The sequence below is a fragment of the Capsicum annuum genome, chromosome 6 (genome assembly GCF_002878395.1).
Source record: "Capsicum annuum cultivar UCD-10X-F1 chromosome 6, UCD10Xv1.1, whole genome shotgun sequence".
Taxonomy (NCBI): Eukaryota; Viridiplantae; Streptophyta; class Magnoliopsida; order Solanales; family Solanaceae; genus Capsicum; species Capsicum annuum.
Genome location: NC_061116.1, coordinates 152,291,928 through 152,303,113, shown reverse-complemented (window position 1 = coordinate 152,303,113; position 11,186 = coordinate 152,291,928). Strand labels below are relative to the sequence as shown.

Genomic DNA, 11,186 nt, shown 5'->3' with positions numbered 1-11,186 from the left:
GAGTCTTAAAAACAAAAATCCATTCCAACCCAAAGAGTAGACTCACTCCCAAGCTCTCACGAGTTGCTAGCCGGTTTACAATACTTGAAGGATCAAGTGTGAGACGATCAAAATGTGTGAGAGTATGGTGAGGATTTTATGAACTAATTATTTTATTTTTCTTTTGTTTTGTAAGTTTGTTTTGATTTAAGTACAATTGCAATGGAACCCGCGGCGTCAACCTCTCAAACCTTGGGCAATGATGCCACAAGTGTTATTTTGGATAAACTTGAAGCCATGGCCTATCAATGGGAAGTGATAAATGAAATGTTGTATCATATGGGAGTTCCAAGGGAGAAAGTGGACTACACGAACCCAAGTCAAGATGAAGTCTGTAGCTCATGTGAGATACAAGGTGAAAATTCTCTCCCCTACACTTCTATGAACTTGGAATATTGTGATGTGGATAGTAGTAGCCAAGTGGGTATGGTTGGTGGTTTGCCTTACGAGTTGCATGAGCCTTCCCATAGTGATACTCTTGGTGTTGTTTGAGTTGATCGTGGTTTTGAATATGATTCTTTGACCATGTTGTATGATGAAGGCCCTATTGATAGCCTTGCTCAAGAAAGCTGAGAAAGGGAACAATTGGGTAAAGGTGACCTTGAATTTCTTGGGAACCCTAGTTGTGATTGTTCTTGTGATAATGGTTTTTTGTGTGATACCTTTTCTTCCTATGGTGATTTATACCTAGGTGGGTATTACACACTTGAAAGAGAAATTGGTGATGTTTAGAAATTCCATCTACTTCTTCATTATGTGTTTCTTATATTAGGCATACTCCTAGTGGAGATCTTAAAACTAGCAATAAGTGCATATATAAGAACCATATATTTGAAATTGACTTTTGGAGCACCTTTCTCAACCCTCTTTTTTCTCATGATAATACCAATAGAGATAAATATGGTATGCCAAAGTTTTGGGATGTAACGCCCCAAGATCCCATCCCGAGATATCACATGGTGCTTATGACCCCAAAGGACCACAAGCTAATCCTTTACTGATATCTGTACCTGTACACTACATAATATCTTAAATAAATGCGAAAACTAACCATAAGGTTTAACACATCTATGAATACTCATAATATAGAAAACTGAATACTAATAAATCCATCTGAAAAGCCTCTAAACTGTCTGAACTGTGGAGTTGATAGGACAGGTCCCCAACTAACTCCATCAACTAAAAATAAACAAAGTTTGAAACAATAATAGTAAATTGAGATTTGTCCTTGAAAGAAAAGGACTCACTGCTACTGCTGCTGACTGGGACTGAACTGCTGAGAATACTCTGGATCCTATGCCTCTGAACCTATGGTGTCAAATAAAACACCATAGTGCAAATGCGCCAGTATAAGAATGTACTGAGTATGTAGACGAGGTAGGATAGTGCAAAGTCTCATGCATGCACAATATCTAAACTGAATAATCATGAAGATGCCGCATAAGAACACATACATGAATACACAGGCTGAACTCACTACTAACACTGAGATACTGAATCACTGACTCATCTAATACTGATAACTGAGGATCTAGATGTACTTACATCAAGGAATAAATTCTGAGCTTACTGCTTTCGAATGACAGAATTAGAGATCAATCTTTCTAACAGATTATTCTGGAAGCGATTATCAATGATAAGAAGTATGATCATGTCCAAATCTGACAACAAAAATACGTAATAGAATCTGAGATAGAAATCAAGCCTATCTGATGGGAGATATCTAGATATGATAAGATAATAAGCATATGCACATGAGACCAAGCCTATCTGATGGGATGGTCCATGAATCAATGGAACTATCTGAGTTCCTCACTGAGAGAGATGACTATACCATACAGTCCTAATTTATGAAGATCGCTACTGAAAATGCAACTGTGGGAGTAGTTACTTAACTGACATGCCCCAACCTACCATAGGTGGGGTCCATCCTGTGACCCCAGATGGAAGGGTATCAATACCGTGCCACGATTAAAGACCACTTTGGTTAAGTTTCTCTGACGGGATGACCCTTGCAGGAAGTCAGCCTAAGGCAATATATTTTCAAACCTCTCTGATGGTGACAACCTCTACTGATGGGAGACTCTTGCATCCTGCACTGGCTTCGCAGTTCTAGAGTTCAGGGATTGCTCCTAACGACTTAGCCTCTCTGACGGGAGAGCCACCATACCTTCCCTTGCTCGGTGCTAGCTTCTACTCCCAATTGAAAGATTCTGAACTAAAATCTTAACTCAACACAACTGAACTGAATCTAATACGAATTATGTTTCTCAAAAGATCTGACTGAGTTACGATGAAATTACTTAGTTTCGTATCTAATAGAAAAGGTATCGAATCATGGTATCTAACTGAAGATGCAGAGCTTGAATAGATTACTCAAATTGCTTCTGATATTAGAATTGAATTACTTGAATACTATTAGATCTGAGCTGATTATAGGACTGAGGCTAGATTACTAGCGATATAGAGATTACAAAGATAACTGAGATTACTAAGCTTTGCACTTGTCTGAGGATACAGATTCTATATTTCACGGAGTTCTGAGAATCATGGATCGACTGGAGTTATCGAGAAACTGACACGGGCTCTAGATAACAACTCTATTTTTGGGTATAAATACCCCCAGGACTCGATGACATAAAAGTAAAGCATAATCATTCATTATCATAATTATTCGTTCATTCCTCATCACAATCATTAAAACATCTTCCCAATTATTAACATATCTCTTCAAGTAATTAAGAATCACATAGCTTGGGGAAACTTCTTACTATCATGTCACAACTTATTACTAACCACTTGATATGTATTAAAAAAACTTAGCATATATCAAAGAGCACATAATCGGGGAATTTACAACCCTCATATCCCAACTTGTTCACTAAGGTCTATCAACAACCACTAAACATGACCGATTTTACACCTACTTAGGGATTTCATGCTATTTGGCATATTTCACTCACTAGGGCATTTTATCAAACACTAGACATGCATGGACTAGCTTACAATTTGAAGTTTCACATTCAACATACTATAATGGCTCTTATGTTTCACCTAAGATCTTTATCAAACCTATGGGGAATATTCTTCACTTATTCAACCATTTCTACACCCGAAAGTCATGAACACATCACATGGAAAAACAACTTCTAGAGGGTCTATCACAAACATCACATGAATTCCACATACTAGGGTTTTAGATCATAAATTTTGTAGGGAAACATAAACCAAAACTCAAAAACACATTAAACATCAATTTCAACTCATACAAATCATTAACAACTCATAAACATAAAAAATCTTTTAGTTTTAAAAAGGGTTCTTGAGCTTATTGGATGAAATGGACCCAAGAATCAACATCTAAATTCCTTAACCTTTGAAATAGGATGAATTCTAATGCTTGAGACTCTATCCGCACTTGTAATAAGTGATTCTCGAAGCCCACACTACAAGGAACTTGATTCTTGAAGAAAGCTTGAAGATTTATGGATGAATTTTGGAAGATTAGGGTTTTTGATGAAACCCTAATTAGACATTCTTGAGGGAATTGGAAGATAAAAATAATGAAATTAGGATTTCGAAAGTGGGTTCTCATATTTATAGAGGCTCACAAAATATGGGAAATGACCAAAATACCCTTGCAAAAAATGTCTCAAAATTGCTAAAAGAAATGGCTGACGATATTTGCGACAGGCCATCACAAATGTTGTCACAAAAGGATGGATTTTATGATTTTCTGCCGAATTGTGACGACCTTTTATGACAAGCCGTCATACCTGTGATGGGCCGTCACAAAATGTCATCACATATTTTCCAGACTGACATGCTGGAGTAAAATAGCCATAAGTCGTTGCTCGGTATCAAATTTTGGTAAAATTGGTATCGTTGGAAAGCTAATTAAAGATATTTCATTTGATATATAGTAGGTCCTCTAAATAGATATATTCAAGGAGTTATAATCAATTGAAGTTGACCCGAATTTTAACAGTCACTAAAATATGAACGATAGGAATGCTTTCAACTCGTCCATGAGTTAGGGGACCTCTATGATCTTAAGTCATGATCAGATTCCCACATGATTCAAAGTATTTCATACTTGGGAGGATATATCTGAAACATTTTGACTTGAATTTTTGCTTTACCAAATACGATTTAAGGCTCAGACTAGAAGAGGATTTTTTGGGGCATTACATGGGATGGTACCATAGGGACAAATGAGAATAGCAGAAACCTATGTCCTTGGATATTTCACTCATTTGACTCCGGTAACCTTTTAGGATATAGAGACTGTTATACATACGACATTATGCTTGTCAAAATGACAAGTAAGGTGTGAATAAGGTTACTGGTATACTTCCCTATAATGGAACATTTTTCTTGGTGATTCACAATCCACTTGAGAAACCAACATTATGCAAGGGAAAGAACTTCAACTAAGATGAAGGGTCTTTAAAAAAGGGGAGACATGAAAGGCTCTAAGAGAGTTCACCATTGTGTGTTTACATTATTGACCAATGTTTTATCACTTGTAGGTCAAGAAGATAGTCTTCTCCTGAAACTACTTTGGGTAAAATCTATTTGTGTGACACCTTTTTTCTATATGTGTGTAGAGATGATGATTTCCATAGCCGGCTCCTTTGTGCCTTTTTCCATAGAGTACTGATGATTAACACGAAGGATCATTGGCTACTTCAAGTGTGTTCCACCTTGGCATGAATATGTTAGCTGTTTCACTAACCCTAACCCTCAAGCCATGAGGATATTGCTCTTGTTTGTCTTCTCTTTGATTTTGCAAGGTATGGATTTGAGGCCGAATCCTTTTCAAGAATGGGAGGATAATACGAGCCAAATGTCCATCCTGTCCTTCGATGACATCATATGAGGACAACTCATGAGGAACCCAATTATGGTCATATTGAGGAGAAGAGAGCATGCATGGAGAGACTATTTTGGCCATTTCATGAGGCAAAGCCATATGTGAAAGGTGGCTTGGCTTGCAAAAGTTGTTAAGATTGAAAGACCACGGTCTTAGAGTGTAGGACTTAGTGAAAGGTGCCCTTTTCTCACTAAGGGGTGTTTGAGGGATTTCACATGCTAAAAGTACACTCCATGGCCACCCCCACCCTCATTAAGGGCATTTTGGACACTTTATGTTGTAATAGATTATAAATTGGCCCTTTAGTCTTATTTTTACGTAGTTGATTATTGTTGTAAGTTCTTGAAACACCAAAGTACTCTCCCTAATTGAGGCTAACCTAAACTTGACTTCACGAGTGAAGGTTCCACTTATGTTGTGCATTGGCTAGAAACATGAGTTCTTGAATGAACCGAGTTCCTCTAGGGTTCAACATAAGAACTTGGTGTTAGCTTACATTTTTGTAGGGATTTTTGAGTTTAATATACTCTTTAGTTTCTATCTTACATGCTTTCCTTATGTCATGTTATTTATCTATTCTCTCTTAAGTTAGTTTTGCTTTCTTGTTGCTGTTGTTATCTAGTATTGTGTGGACTGTTTTGTGTTCATTATGGACTGATTTGAGCTGTCTTAGATACCATTTGGTAGAAAAAATAACTAAGGAGTGTTTAATTAGCTTACCCACTCTTTCCCAAGCTCTAGGCTTCAATAAAGGTATATATTGGGACGTATAAAATAATGTAAAAATACAGAGAAGGGAATTATATACCACACAAATTACCCTTTGCAATCTTAGGGGACATGGGTCGTGATCGTGAAGTAAAAGAAAAGTTATAACGCCTCGAATCTGGTACCTAGATCGCCACACGGTGCTCATGACCCCAAAGAGGTTAAGCTAACCTATGATTGATATTTGTACTTGTACACTGCATAATATACTGTATAAATGTAGAAATAAAGGCTCAAAGGCCATAAGGTTCAATGATCTGATAAAACAAAACATCAGGAGATATGGTATATCAATACCAAAACAACTAAATAACTTTCTGAACATGCTAGTCTGAGAGCCTCTAAACTATCTGAATAAGGAGTTGATAGGATATGTCCCCAACTAACTCCAACTACTGAAATAAACTAAGTAATGATGTAATAAAGTAATGATTATGTCCTCGAAGGATGAGGACTCACTACTAACTCTGACTACTGAGACTGGAATGTTACTGATGCTCTGAAGCTCGTGCTTCTGAACCTATGGTATAAAACACCATAATGCAAATGCGTCAGTATAACATGAACGTGATAATACATACAAGAATAAGTAACTGCAACTGAATTCATGATAATACTGACTACTGAGTCTGAATACTAATGACATGAGTTATTGATAACTGATATAACCGAGCGACTATGTCTAACAGTCTAGGTTCTGATGGAACTAGCTAAGTTTGGTACTATTCTGAGTTGACAGTAACTGACAGTCCTAAATTCTGTAGAACTATCTGAGTTCTATTACTGATACTGAGACTGAGACTGTAACTGTGGGAAGTAGTCATCTAATTGACATGCCCCAAATAAAGAATTATAGATAAGTTATGGTCAAATCTGTAACCCCAATTAGAAGGGTGTCAATGCTGCATCACTGGTAAAGATAAGCTGTGAGTGGTCCCTCATCTAATAGGTACTCTAAGGAGAAGGTTGGGGCCCTTATCTAATAGGTTAAGCCACCTCATCAACCCTCATCTCAACCTACGCTGGCTACGTAGTTCTGAAGCGCAAGGATTGCTTCTAAGAATCACACCCTCTACTCGCAGGTGAGTTTCTATCCTTGGGATCACTCGGTGCTGAATCCTAGTTCCATTTGATTAGAAAGTTAATTAATTATACTGAAATGATTGGACTGAGTTTACTGAGTTCTATTAACTAATAGAGTATTACTAAGATCTGATAACTGATTGAGATTTCTGAGATTACTGAGTTATCCTAAGTCATGAGACTGACTGAATTCTACTGAACATGGCTTGACTGAGAGTATCTTGAAAACATGACACTGGCTCTAGGCACAGATCTAAATTGTCGGGTACAAGTACCCCAGGACTCGATAGTATAAAACTGACAAAACATGATACTTCTTGACAGATGACCATAGTCAACAATTCATCGTACCATCATTGGGGATATTCATGAAGTATTTGCATGACACAAGCTCACACATGAATAGAAGTGCATGTAAACATGTCATAATTTCATAAGCCTAATCTTATGAGCATTACATCAATCCATCATAAAGCATAACAATAACATGGGATTCATTTGAACTTAAGGGTGAAACATAGGTTCATCATTTTGGTCACAATTGAGTCATAAGGCATGTTTCCTATTCTCTTAAGCATTTTATCAAACACCTTGCATGCATAACTATAAGCTTAGGCTTGGACATTAAATTAATTCATTACAGTTGCATAAATCAACACAATTTAGTAGATTTCAATCCACAGGCTAGCATAAATTAATGAAAACACATTTAACAATTCCAACTTGGGTATCATACATAACAACAACATGATCATAATCAATCCACAACATAAACATCATAATTTATAATTTAAAATTAGATTCTCGGGCTTCATGGACGAAATGAATCCATGAATAAACACTTGACATACCTGGGTGGATGATTTCTTAAAGATTTGTGGAGGAAATCTTGAATTCTTGACTTGGAATTAAGCACCTAGGGTTTCTTAATCTTAGGGATTGATCTTTGAGAGATACCCTAATTGGATGTTGTGAGTGAATAATGAAGTTATAAGCTATTGTCTGGTATAATTAGGGGTTAAAATAGGCGAAAAAAGACCCAAATAACCTTTTAAAAATGGCTTTAAATTACTAAAAAGGATCTGCGATGGCTCATGTGATGGTCCATCGCTGGCTCGACGGTCCATTATTCTGACCGTCGTACGTGGACCATAATAGGGATTCACTACCTTAGTAGCGACGGCTTGGGCGATGGTCCATCACAAGTTCGACGATCCGTCAACCTGTCCATCACACCTTAGCTAGAAGATTGACTTACTACCTTAGCTGTGACAGTTTAAGCGACGGTTTAAGCGATGGTACGTCGCTAGCTCTACGGTCTGTCAACCTGCCTGTCACACCTGGGCGGTTCTGACAGCTTCTTAGTAAAATATCCATAACTTTTTACTCCGATACCGAATTTGGACTAAATTAGTATCATTGAAAAGATAATTCAACTTCCCACATGATAAAATATCAAAACTAGGAAATTCTAACTGATTTAAACATTAATCATTTAGGAAGTCATCACTAACTTTTCTAGTGACTAGATTTGACTTAAAGATAGTTTGGGGTATTACAAAAGTGCCCTTTGAAAATATGGCCAAATGGTTAAAAATGTGAAGTCAATGAAACTGGAGCATCATAAACATGGGTAACTAGCCATAATCAAGAACAGGGATTTGGACTGAGTTGGGGCTGATCCGTATTGAAAATGAAAAAGTTATGGCTCGTGATCATGAAGTCAAGAACTTGAACCTTCATGAATAAAAACTACACATCATGATCGTGAATAGCAAACAACGTCCTCACTAGATGCTGCTACATTAGTTTTTTCCTAGGTCTAAATGGACTTCAACCTAGTGCTCAGTATTTGTTTCTAGTCTTAGGAATATTTATACTCCTAACTGTCATTATCTATGCACATTTAGCATAGTCTTCAGGACTTCTTAATATGATTAATGAGCTATGTAGTGTGTAATGGTGTTTTTATAAGTTGAGTGACATGTTCATAGTATTTAAGGTTTAATTAAAAACAAGGTAAGAGTCAAAATATTGACAAAGAGTTTAGATGAGAAAACTAGTGGTGCTAGCTTTAGTTATGCTTTTTCTACTGTACTTTGATGAACGTTATTGTGTTGCATGATCTAAGGCTTGTTTCTTGATGATATAGGAAACCATTGAATGTGTAGGAGCGATGCCAGGAATAAAAAAAGCATAAATGATGTTGGAATGACATCCACAAAGTGCGGGACTTGAAGAAAAATAAAAGAATCAAATTACAAGGAAAAATTGATGTTTGGAACACAAGGGTGTGCTATGCCCTCAAAGATTAGAGATAAGGTTGTGCCATGCCCTTGGACAATTTTTTTATGGTACATTCCAATGAGGGTGCACGTTTTTGGCTTTCCATTCCCTATGACATCTGCAATAATGGCATATCATGCCCTTGGTATTTTTTTGACAAAAATCCTCCTACACTATAAATTAGACACTTAACTCTTATCCTAAACACCTTGGACGACTTTGGGAGAGAAAAAACACATAAAGGAGGCTTGAAATAGGTTTTTATTCTTTGCTTGAGTTTACTTTTAGTTTTTACTCATGAATTCCATTCTTGTGATTCGTTATAAAACTTTGAGTGGATAAAACCCCTATTTATGGGGTTGAGGAGACAAACATGAATAATCAACTTTCAATTACATTGAGTTAACGTTGATTATCATATTTGGTTTTCATATGTTCTTGAATTTACATTTCTATTGATTCGCGACCTATAAAATACAACTATATTTATATTGTAATCCTAAAAGGAGGAACTTTAAATTAGAATGTAGGATATATATTGTGAGTTCTTATACTTTGAATGAATTAAATATAGGATTTAGGGTGGATAAGTATATACCTCATTCCCCCCATTTTGTTCAAATACGGGAAGACATATAAATGCATTAAGATTAATTCTCACATCCCTACTCAATAATATATAGTTTTGGGGCTAATTTAGATACACGATTAGAGGCTCGAAAGACCATAATCATGTTATTAATCCGGTGAATCAACAACAAAGATGATTAACTTAAACAATAATATTATATAGACTTGTATAATTGTTCACCTTGCCTAATCCCCATATTTCTCCCAATTATTATTCCAAGCACTTTATATTATTGTTATGGTCTATTATTAGTTTTAAAGTCAAAAATCTTAAACTCTCTCTGTCTTATATTTCACACTTCTTAAATCTCATTAGTAACACTTTAGTTGGAATTTTTGACAAAACCAAGTCCCTTTAGGATCGATATTCGACTTAAAAAGGCTACTGTATTACTTGCAAGACCACATACACTTGCATGTATGGTAGGATTGCAACAACTTTTTGGCGTCGTTGCCAGGGACTTAAAATTGAAAACTTTCTTATTTTTAATTTTTATATTATATTTTATAAGTGTTGAAACTTGATCTTAGCCTCTGAACTCGCTGCTACAAGTTTGAATCACAAGTTAGTTAGTAAGGCAAAGATATTTGGTTGATCCATATCCTAAACCCGAGTGACTCATACATCAATTAAGGAGAGAAAAAATAGTTCTCAATCATATCTTGCAAGTTCAATAGGGCAAAGCCATTCCTTTAGTCATGGACGAAGAACAATCAGCCCACAGGATAGTTCGTGAAGTGGAAATCCCACTAACAACTAATGTTATCTCCGTCATACACAAAATGGAAATAGGGGGTAAATTTGAGCTTAAATAGAATATGTTTCAATTATTGTAAAGTAGTTGGAAATTCACAGACCTATCATATAAGGATCCATAGGTTTACCAACAGAAATTTTTAGAAATTAGTGACACTTTCATTCTCACTAGAGACCTCACAGACTAAATGAGACTCACTATCTTCACCTTCTCACTATTCAGGGAAGCAAAGAAATTATTGAATAAAGAACCTTCAAGCACCATCACCAGTTGGGATGACTTGGTGAAGAAGTCCCTCATCTGATTATTTCTATCTTTTAAAATTACAAGGTTAAGGAGTGAGATCCTGAGTTTTAAACAAAAGTCAAATGAGAATTTATATCATGCATGAGAGAGATTCAAGGTTCTTCTAAGGGAGTGTCCACACCACCAATAGACTACTGAGGTATTAGCTCATACTTTTGTTTAAGGCTTGAACACAAAGATTTTGTTAGATTGAGTTGCAGATGGTCAAACATTGGAGAAAATTTCTTATGAGTTATATACTCTCCTAAATCAAATTCCACAAGGTAATCCTAAATGGAATGGTGTGATATTACTAAAAATACAGTAAAAAAAACATGCAGGTATGATAGAGATGGACAGTTTCATAATATTGGCTACTCAGTAGGCTTTTTCTAGAATCAAATAACAACACAGTTTATTAAGCTAAATGTGAATAAACCCCAGGCTTAAGTAAACATAGT

General features: G+C 36.1%; 1 non-coding gene across 1 annotated transcript; it reads right to left on the bottom strand.

The window, feature by feature from the left end:
* Positions 1 to 10,768: 10,768 nt before the first annotated feature.
* On the bottom strand, positions 10,769 to 10,875 carry LOC124899815. Its single transcript, XR_007057379.1, has one exon. It is a non-coding gene; the product is annotated as a small nucleolar RNA R71 (small nucleolar RNA).
* Between the last annotated feature and the right edge of the window lie 311 nt (positions 10,876 to 11,186).